Genomic DNA, 21,939 nt, shown 5'->3' on the forward strand with positions numbered 1-21,939 from the left:
CAGCTTCTAGCCTTTCTTGCAGTTAGATTGGGTAAGTGACTGAACTGAGAGCAGGGGAGGCAAGTAAGGATGTATGCCTCTTTCAAGACTAGCCCTCATAAGCAGCCTTCAGCCCTCTCCGGATTAGGTAGCCAGGGGGAGAGGTGACCGAGAGAACGGCCCTGAGGCCTTTGTACTGTAGTAGGCTCTGGGGCCCCTCGGATTTGTTCTTATCTTCAGTTTCTATTTTTTATCTATACATCTCTAAATATGAGACACGATCCATTCCCCTGAGCCAGAGGAGCAAGAGAGGGGCTTGCAAGAATCTCAGAATTGTAGACAAGGAGCGTAGGAAAAGGGATGCCAACATTTACCAATTTACCTTCTGGTGAGGACAAGGAGAGTGGCCTATGAAAAGGAAATAACCCCATTTTCTTTGCTTTGATCTCTAACCCCATTATGAAGAACACATTTTGGTTAAAAAAAAAAAAAAGGAGGAGAGTGGTAAAAATGGCCAGCAATGGTTTTAAAAAAAGGCTGGAAATCTAAGTCCTATGTAGGCAGGTTAGGTGTTTATCATCTGTCTGATTGATACACCCCGCTACGCACAGATTCAAGGCAGGTAAGGGAATCATTTTAAGTTTGTCTCCAGCATATAAACATATTTGATATTTCCCATTTCAGCACATAAATGTAAATTTCATTCATAACTACTAATAAAATGATGCTATGGGTAGCCCTTGACTTAGATCAGCTCACCTTTCAGATATGTCTTCTGGGAGATCTTTGCCCTGTTATGAGATGATGCCAAGCAGTGCATATGTACCACCCGCTGAAGCTACTGTCCCCTGGCGTTCCCCCTCTCTGTCCATAGCAAACAATTGTCAAACAACCAAACAAAGATAACTGAAATGATCTATTTCTTTATTGCCAGTCCAACTGATTCACATTTTGAAAGCTTACTATTGGACAGTGTACAATTATATACTTTCTAGCCGATTTGTTTATGGCATTTATGTTCATTAAAAGAGAAGCGTTAAGATTAAGGTTTTAGGCATGTAGCTACTACATTGTTTCCATGAGAAAAGCAGTTTCCCAAATGCCTCCCCCAGGAACATCCCCTGCTGTGATTGTGAGAACTGTACAGCCTGCCCTTTCTGTGTGGAGAGGACCCTCCTGACTATCACCACAGCATTGGTACCAAGTTGTGTTTTCCAGTGCATTAAGGCCATTATTTGCTGGAATGAAAGATGTCCCAAAGCAATATTCAGAGACCTATTTGGCACTCAAGCTGGGATCTTCAAAAAAAAAAAAAGAAACATCTTTTCGCCAGAGAGATACCTTCAGGAAATGGCTTTCAATAAAGCTGAGATGAATGCACCCTGGGGCAGGCTGCTCCACACTGCCATCCATATGGTAAACAGCCCTTCTCCGCTGGCGGGCTGGCCAGCCAGCCAGAGTCTCCAGAGCCCCCATCTTCCAACCCAGGAACAGCAAGCAGTGCAACTCTAAAACACTCGCAAGACAAAGGTAAATAAGGGAGGAGTAAGCAAATAGAAAGTCTCCTTGCCTCCTGGAGTAAACTGTTCCTCCTCTGATGACCTGAAGCTACAATGACACAAGGTCTGACCATAGCACAGCAGGGCTGGCTACGTAAGTAACACCCCCACCCCTACCCCCACCCAGTACAAAATGAAAATGCATGCCCCTTGTTCAAAATGCAGGAAAAAGGCACCCTTAAGAGGCACTGTATGGGAGCACCTGGATGGCTCAGTCGGTTAAGTGGCTGGCTTTTGATTTCCAGGTCATGATCTCAGGGTCCTGGGATCAAGCCCCCACTCTGGCTCTGCGCTCAGCAAGAAGTCTGCTTGAGGATTCTCTCTCCCTCTCCCTCTGCCCCTCCCTGACCCAGGGGGGTGGGGTGGGGAGGGCGCACCCTCGCTCTCGCTCTTGCTCTCTCTCACATAAATAAATCTTCAAAACAAGGGTACTATATAAAGTTTTTCCTTTCTTTTCTGGTGGCTTTCTTGACCTGTCATGGTGTTTTTGATTTGCCATTTAATGTAACTCTTCCTTGGTCAGGGGCTACTCACAGGGTAAGTGCAGGTCTTCACAGGCACTCAGACTCCCTCTCTCCAGCCGTAGACCCCGCAGCTGACGGTGGGCCCCGAAAGGATTGCAACCTCAGCACTGGGACTTGCTCAGTACCTGGACTGGAGGTGGGCAAAAGGCCTGTCCCCCGCGAGTCACCCTCCAAACAATTACGGTGCTGCCAGCCCTGGGTAAGGATGGCTGCTGCCATGCCCTGCCTCAGAACACCCCAGGTGAGCATGCTGGACCCCAATCCTTGCCGGGCCTGAGTCCAGGGCCCCACTGGGTGCAGAGGGCCACAGCAGAACATGGACACCCCCACACCCCCTTCCATACTGTGAAAAAACAGCTCTGTTGCTGCCCCCTTCACAGAGGGAAGGGTCGACCTGGGGAGGGGGTGGGGGGCTGGGGGGAGGGTGGGGGGAGGGGGGACAGAGCCCCAGGCACCAGGTGACAGAAAGCAGACTGCCAAGGAGATGGGGAGCTGGCTGCCAGGAGGTGGGGAGCTGACAGCAGGCAGACCGCGTGTGAGCTGAAGGCTCCAAGGTCTTGGCACATGCTCTGATGTTCATCAGATTTCACTTACAAAACACAAATTCAAAGGAAAAATTACTTAGAATTTCAAGACGACAACTGCAGAACATTAAACTCCAAGTGTTCAGGGTCCTTCCGCACTTGGGTTCCTGTGCAACTGCTCTGTTCACACACCCATGAGGCCGATTGTGTGGGGCAGACTTACTGAATTCAATGAAGGTCCAGAAAATTCTACATTTTTTATCACATTTGTGGCATTTCTCATAGGCTGCCTGTACATAATTTTATTTCTATACATAAACTGCTTCCCTTCCTGGATGCCATCTGCAAGGCTTAGCTTACCAGCTCTTCTCTGGCACATTACAGCCCTTCTCGAAGCCTTATCTGTTAAATAGAAATAATAACAGTAATCTCATAAAATCGTTGTGAGTACTTAGTGAAGCCAAGCTGATAAGGCACGAAACCCAGTGAGTGGCACATGTTTTATACAAATGGACATACACACATATATGTATTTACTCACATACACTGATACCCATACATTTCTTCTGTAACAGTATCAGAATACCTAAAAGGTACTTAATAAGTCTATTTTTTTTGGATAAAAGAACACAGTATAACATGATCTTAAATGTCAGTCTGGCTAATGGATGCTTTTGGTGAAATGCAATGCAAATATAACTTTATTATTAGCACCACGCTCTAACCAGCTGAGCTAACTGTTGGCCTGACTACCTTTATTATTTAAAAGAGAAACCAGAAAGCACTTTTCAAAAGTTCAAACCAGTTATGGTAAAATACTTTAGAAGGTAAGCTCAATTGAGTTAAGGACATAGAGAAAATGAAGAAAGTTCTGAAAATCTTGATAAATAGAATTTCAGAATGAAAAAAGGGCTTGTACGAAAAGATGAAAGAAATTGGAATTGGTTAGCATGGACAACAGGATAAGAGAGAACTTTAAAAAAAGCAATATCGCTTTCAATTAAAAGTGTTTGTTTTGTTACTAAAGTGGTATGTGGTTATTAAAGAAAACTTAGAAGATGTATATTAGCGAAAAGAAGAAAATTGAAAATATGCCCAAACCCACCACTCTCACACAATGAACAAGTTTGTACTAATTGATTATCCTACTGTGAATATAGGTGGGATACCCTTGATAATACTGGACATTTTCATTTTAAAAAATATTTTCCAATTGTGCACCTGAAGTGGCATCTAATTTCTATTTTGACTTAATTCTTTTGAATAATATATTACTTCTTTCCTTACCTCTTATGTTTATTGTTCATATACATATTTTTTTCTTTTGTGAATTGCCTGTACCCTTAGACCATTTTTAATTAGGATGTTTGTTTTTCTTTTAAAAAATTAGAAATATTTAGGGCGCCTGGGTGGCTCAGTCGGTTAAGCGACTGCCTTCGGCTCAGGTCATGATCCTGGAATCCCGGGATCGAGTCCCGCATCGGGCTCCCTGCTCAGCAGGGATTCTGCTTCTCCCTCTGACCCTCCTCCCTCTCATGCTCTCTCTCTCTATCTCATTAAAAAAAAAAAAAAAAATAGAAATATTTAAAAGTACATATAAAAAGTACAGAAGATAGGGGCACCTGGGTGGCTCTGTCGTTGGGCGCCTGCCTTCGGCTCAGGTCATGATCCCAGGGTCCTGGAATCAAGCCTTGCACCAGGCTCCCTGCTCGGCGGGAGGCCTGCTTCTCCCTCTCCACTCCCCCTGCTTGTGTTCCCTCTCTCGCTGTGTCTCCCTCTGTCAAATAAATAAATAAAATCTTAAAAAAAAAAAAGTACAGAAGATAATATAGCAGACACAGCATTTCAATGTGTTTTTCAGAAAGAAGGCCCGCTGAGGTGAGATAGGAGCTGTATTAACACAGTCTGCCATGTTGTTAGAAAAATAAACAAAATGTTTGTCTTTTATGCATACTGATGTGCAAGAGTTTTTAGTACATTAAGAATGTTAGCCTTTTTCTATGCCATAGAGCTTTTGCTTTAATATGTCAGACCCATCAAAGTGACTGATAAGAACAGAACAAAAGGAAATTAGATTAAATAAAAAAAAATTTTTTTTAGTTGGACATGAGAAACAATTTCTTAACTGTGAAGAGAATAAATGCAAGAAAAGGAACTTGTCATAAAGGAATCTCTAACCCTCCATTTCTCTTGTAGGCCTTAGGTTACACTTAATTGACTGGGAAACAGAAGCTAGACCAAATGGTGGTTCACATTTTCTCCTAGTTCTATTTATTTTCTTAGATTCTAAGAAGCACTAATTTCAGAATTAGTAGCAAAAGGTCTGGGTTACTTGGCCAGTTTGATTTAAATTATAAACAACCAGCTGAATCTTTGCAGGACTTTTCAGTTAAGGGCTACTAAGTCTACTATTGTCTGTGGTTCTGCAAATGAATGTGAATTCTATTACGTAACAACTGGGGCTAGTGTTCTATTTATAAAAAACCAGTGCTCGCTTAGGCAGCACATATAATATTTATAAAAAAACAGCATGCTTACTGCTGAGTATGGTGCCTTTTTTTTCTTTCCTGATTGCACTGGCTAGACCCACTAGTACAGTGTTGAATTAAAGTAATAATAGCAGCCATTCTTTCTAGTTCCTTTAGATGTCCTTTATGAAGTTGAGGAAATTCCCTTTTAATTTTAGTTTACTGAGAGTATTTATCAGGAATGAATGTTAGATTTTGTTAAGTGCTTTTTTGACATTTATTTAGATAAGCAACATGATTTTTATTTTTAATTTGTAAGCTGAAGTATATTGATTGATTTTTCAAATGTTAAACCACCTTGCATTCCAGGGATAAACTTCATTTGGTCACCTGATATTTTATCTCTTTAATATAGCGTTAAAAAATATATATATAGGGTTGAATTCAATTTGCTATACATTTTGTATGGAATTTTTGCTCATAAGGGATTTTGGTTTACAGTGTTCTTTTCTTGTAATGTCTTTGTCTTGTTTCATTTTAAATGTACTACTTTATCCTGGCTTCCTAGAATGAGTTGGGAACTATTCTCTTCTCTTTGCTATTTTTGGAAGAGTTTGAATTGGCATTATTTCTTCCTTAAATGTTTGATAGAATTTACTCATGAAGTCATCTCAACCTAGAGTTTCTTTGGAGGAGGTTTTGAACTATCCCATTTTCCTAGATAGATATAAGGAATATAGATATAGATATTTATCTCTTCTTGAGTGAGCTTTGATAACTTTTGTAATTCAAGGAAACTGATTTTTTATCTAAGTTGTCATATTTATTGACATAAAGTTGTTTATAATAATCCTTATTGGGGCGCCTGGGTGGCTCAGTTGGTTAAGCGACTGCCTTCGGCTCAGGTCATGATCCTGGAGTCCCAGGATCGAGTCCCGCATCGGGCTCCCTGCTCAGCAGGGAGTCTGCTTCTCCCTCTGACCCTCCCCCCTCTCATGTGCTCTCTCTCTCTCAAATAAATAAATAAAAGCTTTTAAAAAAAATAATCCTTATTGTCCTTTTATATGTGTAGAATCTGAAGTGATGTCACCTATCTTGCTCTTGTTGTCATTTGTGTATTCTTTCTTTTTTCTCTTATAAGTCTCACAGTGTTTTATCTTTATTGATTTTCTCAAAGAAGCAGCTTTTGATTCTATTGAATGCTGTATTGTTTTCTATTTTATTGATTTATATTTTGATATTTACTATTTTCTTTCTTTTTTTTTTGCTTACTTTTAGTTTAATTTGCCGTTTGTGTGTGTGTGTGTGTCTTAAGGTTATTGATTTGAAATCTTTCTTCTATTTTTTTTAAGATTTTATTTTTTATTTTTTTGAGAGAGAGAGTGAGAGAGAGAGAGCACAAAAGGGGGTAGGGTCAGAGGGAGGAGCAGACTCCCTGCTGAGCAGGGAGCCCAATGTGGGACTCGATCCCGGGACTCCGGGATCATGACCTGAGCCAAAGGCAGTCACTTAACCAACTGAGCCACCCAGGCGCCCATGAAACCTTTCTTCTATTCTAAAAAAGGTGCTTGATGCTATGAATTTCCCTCTCAAAACTATCTTAGTAGCATCCTACAAATTCTCACTTGTTATGTTTTTATTTTTATCAGTTCAAAATATGTTTTAATTACCCCTTTAATTCTTTCTTTCACCCATGTGTTATTTAGAAGTGTGCTAGTTAGTTTCCAAATGTTTGGAGGTTTCGCTAAGAAAAATTTCTGTTATTAGTATCTAATAATTAATATTAATTATAATAATTTATAATAATTCCATTATAGTCAAAGAACATACTATGTAGGACTTGTGAGTTGTAATAGGAAAATTATAACTTAATATCAACCAAAGAGAAATTCTTATTTCTCAGGAAGCCCTCTCAGCCAACAAAAGTGCTGTAATCATCTAGTTCCCAGTTTAATTCAAGTTGACAAACATTTGTTGAGTATTGATTATATATGCTAAAGATCTGGGTAGTGCAGGCTACAGAAATAAAGCAAGCAGAGCTCTTGATCTCAAGGAACTTACAAGTTAGACATGAACTACTGATAGTAGGAAAGACATGGTAAAATCCCAAAGCTGATTAAACAAAGAACAGAGGGGACTCAAAGAAGAAAAGAATCAGGAAAGGCTTCACATAGGAGGTGGCATTTAAGAAGGGTCTTGACAAAAATGTCTAAGTTTGACAGGTAGAGATGGTAGAGACAGACCTCCATGCAGAGGAAATGGCATAATCTCAAGACAGGAAGACATAGCGCATGCTCAAGAAACTTCACTTTGACTAGAGGTTAGGGGAGTGGTGGGAGATTAGGCTGGAAGGATAGTTTGAGAATAGTTTATTAGGATCCTGACGTCTTTATACTTAGCTGAATAGGTATTTAGGTGCCACTGAGACTTTTTTTTTTTTTTTAGCAGAAAAACCCTTTCCTTCACCACATTTGCTCCATCAAATCCTGTTGAGGCTACATCTACCATAGAGGTCTGGAAAATGTTGAGTGGGTGGAATACATCACTGACTCCCTTACTTAAAACACTTCACTGGCTCCCCACTGCACTTACAATAAAATCAAAACTTCTTTTCAGCCCTGCATGGTCTGCCTTCTGACTACCTAATCTCCTACTATTTTTTTGTTTTAACTTGATTTAGTCCATTCTACCTCCATTGGCTTCCTCAAACACAAGTAGGATGTCCCCCACTCAGAACCATTGCATTTTCTCTTTCTTCTGCCTTAAACACTCTTTCCCAGTTCTTTGTATGGTGTTGTAGGCAGCCTCTGAGATGGCCCTGACCATTCCTGCCTCCTGGTATTCATACCTTTGTGTAATCCCCTCCCCTAGAGAATGGGTTGGATTTAGTGACTTGCTTTTGGCAAGTAGAATGCAGTAGAAGGGATGGGTTACAGAGAGAAGGTGGTTCCCATTTGGGATGCACTCTTTCTCATTCTGTCACTGGCTTGCTCTGAAGGAAGCCAGATGCCTGTTGTGAGCTGCCCTACAGACAGGCCCATGTGGCTAGCAACTGATATTTCAGACCAATAGCCATCAAGGACCTAAGGCCTGCCAACAGCCATGTGGGTGAAGTGGTAAGCTGATCCTTCCCCAGTAGAGCCTTGAGTTGACTGCATGCCCACTTAATATCTGGATTTCAGTCTTGTGAGAGGCCGAGTCAGAGACACCCAGCCAAGCCACATCTTGATCATCAACCCAAAGAAATCATGAGGTAATAAACATTTATTGTTTAAAGCTGCTAAGTTTTGAGATAGTTTGTTATGCAGCAATAGGTAACTAACACAAATAGCTGGCTCAGTCTCATCCTTCATGACTCAGCTCAAGTGTTACCTTGTTAGAGAGGCCTTTCCTAACCATCCTGGCTTAAGTAACTTTCTTCCCGCTCTGCCTCTTCCCCAAGTCACTTTCTAATATAGTGCCCTATTTTCTTTCTACCATAGCGCTTATTATAATTTCTAATTTATTCATTTACTAACACATTAGCTAACATCCCACAACTAGAATGTAAACTCTTAAAGGGTTTTATTAATTAATTAATAAAATTAATTAATTTATTTATTAATACCTCTTAAAGAGCTATTGCCTGATTTGTTCTCTGCTCTATCTCCAACAGCGAGAATGATACCTGGTTCAAATACCTGTTGAACAAATGTAAGGGGTTAATAGCTCTGTATTATTTACTCCAGAAATTTCCTGGTGCTTAACAGAGCCAAATCCTATGAACTGAGCATAATCTGTGCTTTGACAAGAACTTTGACAGCCAACAAGGTCCGAGGCTGTTTTCAGGTTTTAGAACAAGATCTGCTTTTATTTTACAGATCAGGAAAGTAACTTGCCAGAATCACAGAAGTAGGAAGAAGTAGACCTGGGATTCAAACCATGATCTATCTGAGTCCAAATGCAACACCCAGTTCCACAGAGCCTTCTTTGGAAATGTCTCCCATATCTGATCTCCTCTTTACATTCACCTTTACTTCCCCACATCTTAGCATTTCTTCAAACTATTTCCTTGGAATATCTTCCTCTGTTCTCCATTTGTCCACTTTAGAACCATTTTTAAATTTTCAGCTCTTTTCCTCTCCATGAAGCTACTTCAGGTCCCCATCATGCTGCTTCTTCCGTCACTAGAATCTCAGCTAATGGTATCACCCACTAGGAGATAACCTCTCCTGAAGTTGCTCCCAGGCCTGCTTCTTCCTCTACTGAGACTAGCTCAAGCCCCGTGTCATCCAAGCCACAAGCAGCTGCTTCAGCCCATGCTGACAATCCCCTTTTCTCAACATCCATTGTAGGCTAAATCTATGCCTCTGAACTACTTATATATCCTTAAACATTTAGTTATACAATTGTGTGTATATGGGATGCTCCTTGTCTCAACTTGTTGTGTGGGGAGAGTTTCAAGGCAATGACAGGGAGGAGGAGCCCAGGGAGAGGCCAGTGGTCTGCTTGAATTGAGGAGATGAAGCTGAGTTCATAAAGACCAAAGGGGCTAGAGTTTGCAGGATAGAGTATCAGGAGGAAGTTTCACAGAAAGACTACTCTGAAGGTTTTCAGAATAATCCCCTTGATTACTGATCAGCACATGTGTATTAGGGAAGTACCCAAAGTCAGGTAAAGAACCACCCACAAAGATTAATGGTAACAGTGACTGGCATATTCCACCAAGGACTGCCTCTTTCCACCAGCCAGACTGAAAAACATCATGATTTACAGGGCATTGAGTAGCATACAAAGAAGGATGTTACCTCAATAGGGGAACACTTAACCCCAAACTAAGCAGTGGTCTGGTCCCACCTGGCAAATCATGAAAGTAAGACTCCAAAATATTAAATTGTTTCAAGTAATGTAACTGCATCCCAGAACAAAGCTTAAGAATATTTGTAGGGATCAAAAATATTCACCTGGGAAAGGGACTGAGGAGGGGAAATGAGTAAGCAGAGCACAGAGGATTTTTAGGGTGGTGAAAATACTCTGCATAATATGATGATGGATTTGTATCACTATACTTCTATCCAAACACATAAAATGTACATGAAAAGTGAATCTTAAGGTAAACTATGGACTTTGGGTGATTGTGATGTGTCAATGTAGATCCATCCTTGGCAAATGTACCATGTTGGTGAGTGATGTTGAAAATGAGGGAATCTATGCATGTGAGGGAACAGGGAGTATATGAGATCTTGGTACTTCCAATTTTGTTGTAAACTTAAAACTGCTCTAAAAAGATAAAGTCTTAAGAAAAATCTATCTCCCAACAAGGTGAAATTTCCAATGTCTGTAATCCAGTCAAAGATTGCCAGACATGCAAAGAAGCAGGAAAATATGTCCCAAAATGAGGAGAAAAATCAATCAATCAAAAATGAACTGGAACTGATACATCTGTTAGAATAAGCAATCAACTAAATTAAAAGTTATTATAACTGTATTCTCCATGTTCAAAAAGTTAAGTAGAAACATGAAGATAGAAAACCACCCAAACTGAAATTATAGAGATGAAAACTACAATGTCTAGGATGAAAAATACATTGGAATGTGATTAATGGCAGATTAGACATGACTGAAAAAAGATTAGTAAGATTGTGAAGATCTAGCACTAGAAACCATTCAAATGAAATACAGAGAGGAAAGTTGAATTTAAAAAAGAAAAAGGAGGGTTCCAGAGAAGATGGCAGAGTAGGAGGACCCTAAGCTCACCTCATTCCATGGATATAACTAGATAACACCCACATCAGTGTAAATAACCCAGAAAATGACCCAAAGAATGGGAGACAGACTCTCCGTAGCTAAATGTAGAGAACCCACACTGAAGAGGATAGGAAGGGTGGAGGTATAGTTGGGAAGTTGAGGGGGAAGAAATAGACACCCCAGGCACCCTGGGCATGGGAAATATGAACCCCCATAAGGTTTGCCTTTGAAAACCGAAGGGCCAAATTTTGCAAGTTCTTAGTATTAGCAGGCCCTAACACCTGGAACTTTAAAAATCAGCACAATGAGCTCTAAGAGAGCTGGAGGGTGATAGGAAACTGAGTCCCCACCCTTAAAGAGATAGCACAACAAACAGCCCTGGGGAGATACAGTAGGCAGCAGTTCAAAAAACTCCCAGGATGTATTGGGGGGTACTGGGGGGGAAGATTTGTTTACTAATCTCAGTGGTGTGCTGGAGGAGCAGGAATTATTGGGAGACCTCTTCAGGAACAAAGGAGCTGGGAGTGTCAATTCCCTCCCCCCACCCCCAGCCTAGACAAGTGGACACTTGCAAGAACAAGCCCAGGGTCAACACTCTTCACCTAACTGCTAACACCACTTGCTCTGCCCATGTGCTTCTGTGGATTTGCCACCTCCAACCTGGTGGTCTTGACAGGAGTTTGGGGCGGGCCAGCACAAACCTTGCTGGCACTGCTGGCTATGCCCACCATGTTCTCCTGTGGACCTGCCCTCTCCTATATGGACTGAGCCTATCCAAAATGGTGCCACATGCCTGGCAGTGTGCAAGCAGACTCAACAGGGCCAGAACCACTCCAAAGTGACTTCTATCCTGGAAAGAGGGAAAGATAAGCAAAAGCACCAGTCTGACTGAGATCCCCGCAGTGGGCTGGGAGCATACATCTGGTCTGACTGCAGGTCCCACTCAACGATGAAAGCTTATCAAGGGAAAGTGCCCTGGAGTTTGATGCTACTGCATCTCTGGCAAACATTTGATCTGACTCAACTCAAACACAAGGCAGCCCCAGACTGGCCCACTAACAACAAAGGACCAAATCCTGTCCACAACAGGCAAAGAGAGCCATTGTAGATGACTGAAGGCAAAAGCAGCTCAGCCACAACAGTAGGGTGCATGCAACACACATGGGAGACACCCCTGAAGCACCAGGTTCTCATGAACAGGGGAAACTGCACTGCAGGGTACTAGAGGGCCTCTTCTCTGTAAAGTCACTACTTTCAAGATCAGGAGATGTAGCCAACTTTCCTAACACATAGAAACAGACACAGGGAGTTAGACAAAATGAGGAGACAGTGAAATATGTCCCAAATGAAAGAACAGGAAAAAAATCACAGCAAGAAACCTAAACAAAATGGATATAAATAATATGCCAGATAGAAACCTAAACAAAATGGATATAAATAATATGCCAGATAGAAAATTTAAAGTAATGGTCATAAAGATACTCACCAGACTTGAGAAGAGAGTGGAGAACCTCAGTGAGACCTAACAAAGGAAACACATAAGAAAAAAACAATCAGAGGTGAAGAACTCAATAGATGCAATTAAAAATACACTAGATGGAAGAAATAGTAGACTAGAGGAAGCAGAAGAATGGATCAAAAATCTGGAGGACAGAGTAATAGAAAGCAATTAAGCTGAATAGGAGAGAGAAAAAAATAATAATAAAGAATGAAAAGAGATTTAGGGAACTCAATGACACCAAGGAGCATAATATTTGCATTATAGGGATCCTAGAAGGGGAAGAGAAAGAAAAGGAGGCAGAAAACTTATTTGAAGAAACAATAGCTGAAAACGTTCCAAGACCAGGGAAGGAAACAGAATCTAGATCCAAGAGACACAGAGAGACCCCAACAAAATCAACCCAAGGAGGTCCATGCCAAGAAAAATAGCAATTAAAATAGAAAAAAGTAGTGATAAGGAGAGAATTGTAAAAGAGTAAGAGAAAAGAAAACAGTTACATACACAGGAAACCCCATAAGGAAAGACCATAAGTAGGAGTAAGAAAAGTAGGAAGCACAAAAGCAATAAAAAAAGTATATCTATAAAAATCAATCAAGTGATTGACAAAATAAAAGGATGTAAAATAAGACATAATATACCTAAAACGTGTGTATGTGTGCAGGGGGAGAAGTAAAGAATGGAGTCAACTCAATATAGACTGCTATATGCAGAAGATGTTACATACACACTTAATGGTAACCACAAATAAAAAACCAGTAATAGAGATGCAAAAAATGAAGAGAAAGGAATTCAAGTATATCACTAAAGAAAGCCAGCAAACTGAGAAAAGTTAGCAAGGGAAGAAAGAAACAGAAAAACTAGGAGGAAAAAAACACAAAGCAATCAACAAAATGCCAATAAGTACATACCTATCAATAATGACTTTAAATGTAAATGGTCTGAACTCTCCAATCAAAAGACATGGAGAGACAGAATGGATAAAAAAGTAAGACCCATCTATATGCTACCTACAAGAGATTCATCTCAGGCCTAAAGATACATGCAGATTGAAAGTGAATGTATGGAAGAGCATTTATCATACAAATGGAAGTGAAAAGTAAACCAGGGTACCAATACTTTTATCAGACAAAATAAACTTTAAAACAAAGTCTGTAAGAAGAGACAAAGAAGAACACTATAAATCATAAAGGGAACAATCCAACAAAAAATATAACAATTGTAAATATTTATGCATCCAACATGTGAGCATCAAAATACATAGAGCAGCTAACAACAAACATAAAAGAACTAATTGATAGTAATACCATAATAGTAGGGGACTTTAATAACCCACTTATATCGATGGATAGATCATCCAAACAGGAAATAAACAAGAAAACAGTTGCTTTGAATGACACATGGGACCAGATGCATCTAACAGACACATTCAGAACATACTATCCTAAAACAACAGAATACACATACTTTTCAAGTGCACATGGAACATTCTCCAGAATACATCACATATTAGGTCACAAAACAAGTCTCAACAAATTCAAAAAGATTGAACACCCCACAGCTAACTTCACACTCAATGGGGAAAAACTGGGAGATTTCCCCCTAAGATCACGAATAAGACAAAAATGGCCATTCCTATCACTTTTATTCAACATAGTACTGGAAGTCCTAGCCACAGCAATCAGACAACAGAAAGAAATAAAAGGCATCCAAATTGGTAAGGAAGGAGTAAAACTTTCACTATTTGCAGATGATATGACACTACATACAGAAAACTCTAAAGACTCCACCAAAAAACTACTACAACTGATAAATGAATTCAGCAAGGTTGCAGGATACAATCAACATACAGAAATCTGTTGCATTTCTATACATTAATAACGAAGTCGCAGAAAGAGAAGTTAAGAAAACTATCCCATTTCCAATTGCACCAAAAATAATAAAATACCTAGGGACAAACTTAACCAAGGAGATGAAAGACCTGTACTCTGAGACTATAAAACATTTATTTAATTTTTTAAAGATTTTATCTATTTATTTATTTGAGAGAGAGAGAGACAGCGAGAGAGGGAACATAAGTAGGGAGAGTGGGAGAGGGAGAAGCAGGCTTCCCGCTGAGCAGGGAGCCCAGTGCAGGGCTCGATCCCAGGACCCTGGGATCATGACCTGAGCCGAAGGCAGATGCTTAAGGACTGAGCCACCCAGGTGCTCCAGAGTATAAAACATTTATGAAAGAAATTGAAGACGATGTAAACAAATGGAAAGACATTGCATGCTCATGGACTGGAAGAAAAAATATTGTTAAAATGTCCATACTACCCAAAACAATCTACAGATTTAATGCAATCCTTATCAAAATACCAATAACATTTTTCACAGAACTAGAACAAATAATACTAAAATTTATATGGAATAACAAAAGACCCTGAATAGCCAAAGCAGTACTGAAAAAAAAAAAAACTGGAGGTATCAAAATCCCAGATTTCAAGATACACTACAAAGCTGTAGTTAATCATAACAGTTTGGACTGGCACAAAAATAGACATATAGACCAACAGAACAGAATAGAAAGCCCAGAAATAAACCCATGATTGTTTAGTCAATTAATCTTTGATGAAGGAGGCAAGAAAAAGCAACGGGGAAAAGATGTCTCTTCAACAAATGGTGTTGGGAAAACTGGACAGCTATATGCAAAAGAATGAAACTGGACCACTTTCTTATATCATACACAAAAATAAACTCAAAATGGATTGAGGACCTAAATGTGAGACCTGAAACCATAAAAATACTAGAAGACAGCACAGGCAGTGTTCTTTCTTTGACATTGACCATAGCAACATTTTTCTAGATATGTTTTGAGGCAAGGGAAACCAAAGCAAAAATAAACTATTGGGATTACATAAAAATAAAAAGCTTCTGCATAGCAAAGGAAACAAAACTAAAAGACAACCTATTGAGTGGGAGATAATATTTGCACCAAAAAACAGACTCTTAACTATAGAGAAGAACCTGATGGTTGCCAAAGGGGGAGACGGGTGGAGGATGGGTAAAATAGGTGAAGGGGATTAAGAATACTCTTACCACCATGAGCACTGAGTAACATATAGAATTGTTGAATCACTATATCGTACACCTGAAACTAAAATAACACTGTATATTAACTATACTGGAATTAAAATTTAAAAAAGAAAAGAAAAAGGAAAGAGCATCACTAAGCTGTGGGACAATTTCACACCTAAGACATATGTCATTAGAGTCCTCAGATGAGGTGGAAAGGGAACTAGGGGAGCTCAAAAGTATCTGAAGAAATAATGACCAAAAAAATTTTTTTCAAATTTGATGAAAAATATAAGCCCACAGATCCAAGATACTCAGTGGACCTCCAAAACAAGAAATATGAAGAAAACTATACCAGGACACCATCATCAAGTTGCTCAAAAACAGTGATAAAGAGAAAATCTGAAAAGCAGCCAGAGGGGAAAGCTACATCACAGGGGAAAACATATAAGGAAAATAGCAATTTTCTTGTAAAAAATAATATGAGACAATAACAGAAAAGTATCTTTAAAGAACTATAAAAACAAACAAACACGCAATAACTGTCAGAATTGTTTACCTAGGAAAAATATATTTCAAAAATGAAGGACATGGAGACAGAAAGTAGATTAGTGTTTGGTAGGGTCTGGTAGGAAGGAAGAATGAGGAGTGACTACTAATGGGTATGGATTTGGGGGTGGTGGTGATGAAATGTTTTGGAGTTAGACAGTGGTAATAATTTTGTGTACTTTGCCAACATATGACTTTGTGAATATACTAAAAACCACTGAATTTTATGCCATAGTGAATTTTATGGTATGTGAATTATATCTCATTTTAAAAAAAAACTAAAAAAGGGAAAGAAAAAGGAAAAATCATAAAGACTTTTTCAGACATACCAGATGAAAGAATTTATCATGAGCCAATCTGCATTTTAAGAAATGTTAAAGAGGAGGAGGAGCTAAGATGACGGAGTAGTAGGAGGACCCTAGGCTTGCCTCATGCCTCGAACACAGTTAGATATACATCAGATCATTCTGAATATCCAAGATACTCATTCTGAATACCCAAGAAATCGATCCGAGAACAAACTGCACAACTAGAGGGAGGTAGGAGATGGAAGGGAGGAGGTGCAGAGACATGGTTTTGGGGAGAAATGGGATTGTGGGTGCTATGGAGGGGAGGGAGCCCTCCTCATGGTGGTGGAGCGGGGGGAGAAACAGATGGACACAGAGAGAGAGGGAGAGGAGTGCACAGGGGATCACACAAAAAAACACTTCCCCAAAGCCACTGACTGGGAAAACCAGAAGGGCTGATTTTGTTGAGTTTTCATAAGCAGCAGGGCTCAAAGACTGGAGTTTTAGAAGTCCCTGGTGGCCAGTGTGGAGCCCTGAGGGCACTGCAGTGCCCCTATGGAAAAGGAGGGCAAATAGCCCCAGGGCAAATGGCTCAATCCAATGATCCCCTGGGATGCACTGGAAGAGATAGTTTCCTCTTCTTGGAGCACATCTGGGAGAAGTAGCATTGCCTCTCCAGGGACAAAAGAGCTGGTAGGTGCCATTTCCCTCCCTGACCCAAAGTGTAGGTGCAGAGACATCTGCTGAGGGCAGCTAAACCAGACACTGGCTCTTTGCTGTGCTTTACTTCAAATTCCACATGCCTGTGCTTTGGTGCAACTGCCCTTCTTGGACAAACCTACATCAGTCCCAGCATGGCAAGACCCTCCCCCAGAGAACCAGCATGGGTCCCTGCCACACCAGGTCCCTAGTCTGGAGTTTCAAAACTCAGCTGGCCTGCCTAGGATAGAGCCCAAGGAGTCCTATCCTGCCAGCGCCAACAGTGGTGGCCTAAACCGCTTACACCAAGCATGCCCCCCTGTGCTCTGCTAGTACTGCTTTTCTCTGGCAAGTGTGCCTGAGAACCAGTGCAGGAGGCCCCTCCCCCAGAAGACCAGCACAAACACCTACACACACGACATCCACTGACCATAGAGTCCTGCAGTGCTTCAGTTGCAGTGGAAATAGCATCAGGTCTCTTTTAACAAGCAGACCAGAGCACACCTAGTTAAAACTTGCCATATTCTGGCCAAGGTCCAAACACTCCCACTGCAGTCAAGTAGAAACTCTGCAGAGGACTGACCTGAGGGAAAGAGCAGCCAAAACACAGCAGCAGAGTGCATACAGCATATACCAGAGACACTTCCTGAAGTGCCAGGTCCTGGACAGTATATGACCTCTTCTTCATAAAACCATTACTCTCAGGAGCTGGAAACATAAAAGGCTTTCTTAATACACAGAAGACAGAGACCTAGACAAAATGCCAAGACAAGAATTCATCCCAAAAGAAAGAACAAGAAAAGGTCACAGCCAGGGATCTAACTGAAACAGACATAATATGTAATATTATATATATATTATATATATATTTATTATGTGTAATATTATACATATAATATGTAAGATGCCTGATCCAGAATTTAAAACAAGAATCAGAAGGATACTAGCTGGGTTTGAGAAAAGCACAGAAGACACCAGGGAGTCTCTTACCACAGAGATAAAAGACCTAAGAACTAGGCAGGCTGAAATGAAAAATGCAATAACCAAGATTTGAAACCAACTGGATGTAATGACCACAAAGATGGAAGGAGCAGAGGAATGAATAAGTGATACAGAAGATAAAATTATGGAAAATAATGAAGCTGAAAAGAAGAGTGGAAGAAAAATATTAGATCATGAATGTAGACTTAGGGAATTTAGTGACTCCATAAAGCATAATAACATTTGTGTCTTAGGAGTTCTAGAAGAAGAAAAGAGGGAAAAGGGGGCAGAAGGTTTATCTGAGGAAATTATAGCTGAAAACTTTCCTAATCTGGTGAAGGAAACAGACATCCAAATCTAGGAGGCACAGAGTATGTCCATCAAAATCAACAAAAGCAGGCCAACACTCAGACATATTGTAGGTAAATTTGCAAAATATAGAGATATAGGAAAAAATCCTAAAAGCAGCAAGACAAAAGAAGTCCCTAGCTTACAAGGGAAGACAAATAAGGTTAGCAGCAGATCTATCCACAGAAACTTGGCAGGCCAGAAGAAAGTGGCATGATATATTCATTGTGCTGAATGAGAAAAATATACAGCCAAGAATACTCTATCCAGCAAGGCTGCCATTCAGAATAGAAGGAGAGATAAAGAGTTTCCCAGACAAACAAAAACTAAAGGAGTTCATGACTACTAAACCAGCCTTGCAGGCAATATTAAAGGGGACTCTTTGACTGGGAAAGAAAGACCAAAAGTGACAAAGACTGGAAAGGAATAGAGAAAATCCCTAGAAACAGTGACAAAACAAGTAACAAAATGGCACTAAATTCATATCTATCAATAACTACTCTGAATGTAAATGGACTAAATGCTCCAATCAAAAGACATAGGGTGTCAGAATGGATAAAAAAAAAAAAGATCCATCTATAGGCTGCATAAAAGAAGACTCATTTTAGACCTAAAGACACCTGCAGATTGAAAGTGAGGGGATGAAGAACTGTTTATCATGCAAATGGACATCAAAAGAAAGCCGGAGTAGCCATACTTATATCAGACAAACTGGATTTTAAACCAAAGACTATACAAGAGATGAAGAAGGACACTATATCATAATAAAGGGTTCTACCCTACAAGAAGATCTAACAATTGTAACTATTTATGACCCCAACTTGGGAGGACCCAAATATATAAAACAATTAATAACAAACATAAAAGAACTCATTGATAATAATACAATGATAGTAGGGGACTTTAACACCCCACTTACAGCAATGGACAGATCATTGAAGCAGAAAATCAACAAGGAAACAATGGCTTTGAATGACACACTGGACCAGATGGACTTAATAGATATATTCAGAACATCCTCAAGCAGCAGAATATACATTCTTTTTGAGTGCACAGAGGGCATTCTTCAGAATAGATCACATACTAGGTCACAAATCAGGCCTCAACAAGTGCAAAAAGATTGAGATCAAACCATGCATATTTTCAGACCACAATGCTATGAAACTTGAAGTTCACCACAAGAAAAAATTTGGAAAGACCACAAATACATGGAGGTTAAAGAACATCCTACTAAAGAATGAATGGGTCAACCAGGAAATTAAAGAAGAAATAAAAAAATACATGGAAACAAATGAAAATGAAAATATGACCATCCAAAACCTTTGGGATGCAGCAAAGGCAGTTCTAAGAGGGAGGGATATAGCAATATAAGCCTACCTCAACAGGCAAGAAAGATCTCAAATACTACACAACCTAACCTTATACCTAAATAAGCTAGAAAAAAGAACAACAAATGAAGCCTAAAGCCAGCAGAAGAAGGGAAATAATAAAGATCAGAGCAGAAAGAAATGATACAGAAACTGAAAAAAAAAAAAAAAAAAACCCACAGTAGAAGTGATCAATGAAACCAGGAGCTGGTTCTTTGAAAAAATTAATAAAATTGATAACCCCCTAACCAGACTTATCAAAAAGAAAAGAGAAAGGACCTGAATAAATAAAACAACAAATGAGAGAGGAGAGATCACAAGCAACACCACAGAAATACAAACAATTGTAAGACAATCTTATGAAAAATTATATGCCAACAAATTGGGCAATCTGGAAGAAATGGATAAATTCCTAGAAACATATAAACTACCAAAACTGAAACAGGAAGAAATAGAAAAGTTGAATAGACTGATAACCAGCAAAGAAATTGAATCAGTAATAAAAAAACTCCCAACAAACACAAAAGTCCAGGGCCAAATGGTTTCACAGGGGAATTCTACCAAACATTTAAAGAAGAATTAATACCTATTCTTCTCAAACTGTCCCAACAAAATAGAAATGGAAGGAAAACTTCCAAACCCATTCTACAAGGCCAGCATTACCTTGATTCCAAAACTGGACAAAGACCCCACTAAAAAAGAGAATTACAGGCCAATATCCTTGATGAACATGGATGCAAAAATTCTCAGCAAAATACTAGCAAATCAAATCCAACAGTACGTTAAAAAAATCATTCACCACAATCAAGTGAGATTTATTCCTGAGTTACAAGGGTGGTTCAATATTTGCAAATCAATCACATTCTACATCCCATTAATAAAAGAAAGGTTAAGAACCATCTGATCCTCTGAATAGATGCAGAAAAAGCACTTGACAAAGTACAGCATCCATTCTTAACAAAAACCCTTAGGGGCACCTGGGAGGCTCAGTTGGTTAAATGTCTGCCTTCAGCTCAGGTCATGATTCTGGGGTCCTGGGATTGAGCCCCACATTGGTCTCCCTGCTCAACAGGAATCTGCTTCTCCCTCTCCCTCTGCCCCTCTCCCAGATCATGCTCTCTCTTTCTCTCACTCACTCTCAAATAAATAAATAAAATCTTTAAAAATAAAACCCTTAACAATGTAGGATTAGAGAGAACATACCTCAACATCATAAAGTGGCAAGGAAGAAGTAAAACTTTCACTACTTGTGGATGACATGATACTCTATGTAGAAAACCTGAAAGACTTCACAAAAAAAATTGCTAGAACTGATGCACAAATTCAGTAATGGCACAGGATAAAAAAATGAATGTACAGGTATCTGTTGCATTTCTATATACCAATAATGAAGCAACAGAAAGAAACCAAGGAATTGATCCCATTTACAACTGCACCAAAAACCATCATAAGATACCTAGAAATAAACCTAACCAAAGAGGTAAAATATCTGTACTCTAAAACTATAGAACACTTATGAAATAAATTGAAGAGGACACAAAGAAATGAAAAAATCTCCCACGCTCATGGATTAGAAGAACAAATATTGTTAAAATGTCTATACTACAAGCAACCTACACATTTAATGCAATTCCTATCAAAACACCACCAGCATTTTTAACAGAGCTAGAACAAACAATCCTAAAATTTGTATGGAAGCAGAAAAGATCCTGAATAGCTGAAGCAATCTTGAAAAAGAAAAGCAAAGCTGGAGGCATCAAAATTCTGGACTTCAAGCTATATTACAAAGCTGTCATCATCAAGACAGTATGGTACTAGCACAAACACAGAAACATAGATCAATGGAACAGAGTAGAGAACTCAGAAACAGACCCACAACTATATGGTCAACTAATCTTTGAGAAAGCAGGAAAGAATATCCAATGGAAAAAAGACAGTCTCTTTAACAAATGGTGTGGGAAAACTGGACAGCAACATGCAGAAGAATGAAACTGGACCACTTTCTTATACCATACACAAAAATAAATTCAAAATGGATTAAAGACCTAAATGTGAGACAGGAAACCATCAAAATTCTAGAGAAGAACACAGGCAGTAACCTCTTTGACATCTGCCGTAGCAAATCTTACTAGATACATCTCCTGAGGCAAGGGAAACAAAAGCAAAAATGAACTATAGGGACTTCATCAAGATAAAAAGCTTCTGCATGGTGAATGAAACAATCAACAAAACTAAAAAGCAACCTACAGAATGGGAGAAGATATTTGCTTCAATGACATATCTAATAAAAGGTTAGTATACAAAATCTATAAAGAACTTATTAAACTCAACACCCAAAAAACAAATAATCCAGTTAAAAAATGGGCAGAAGA

General features: G+C 39.5%; 1 protein-coding gene and 1 long non-coding RNA gene across 3 annotated transcripts in view; one reads left to right on the forward strand and one right to left on the reverse strand.

The window, feature by feature from the left end:
• MRPL35 (mitochondrial ribosomal protein L35) overlaps window positions 1-21,939 on the forward strand; it is a 471,157-nt gene that overhangs the window by 379,249 nt on the left and 69,969 nt on the right. The window lies entirely within an intron of this gene.
• Window positions 1-21,939, reverse strand: part of LOC115937466 (uncharacterized) — a 50,935-nt gene that overhangs the window by 2,474 nt on the left and 26,522 nt on the right. Inside the window, exons 3-6 of one of the 2 annotated variants that reach the window (XR_014138211.1) lie at window positions 12,268-12,303; window positions 4,209-4,363; window positions 2,073-2,988; window positions 1,321-1,487 (exon numbers count right to left, since the gene is read on the reverse strand). This is a non-coding gene — a long non-coding RNA (uncharacterized LOC115937466). The remainder of the gene's footprint in view (window positions 1-1,320; window positions 1,488-2,072; window positions 2,989-4,208; window positions 4,364-12,267; window positions 12,304-21,939) is intronic. The other variant, XR_004072751.2, reaches the window with a different exon arrangement.

Source organism: Leptonychotes weddellii, chromosome 10 (assembly GCF_054177405.1).
Source record: "Leptonychotes weddellii isolate Sample4059 chromosome 10, ASM5417740v2, whole genome shotgun sequence".
NCBI classification, from domain to species: Eukaryota; Metazoa; Chordata; class Mammalia; order Carnivora; family Phocidae; genus Leptonychotes; species Leptonychotes weddellii.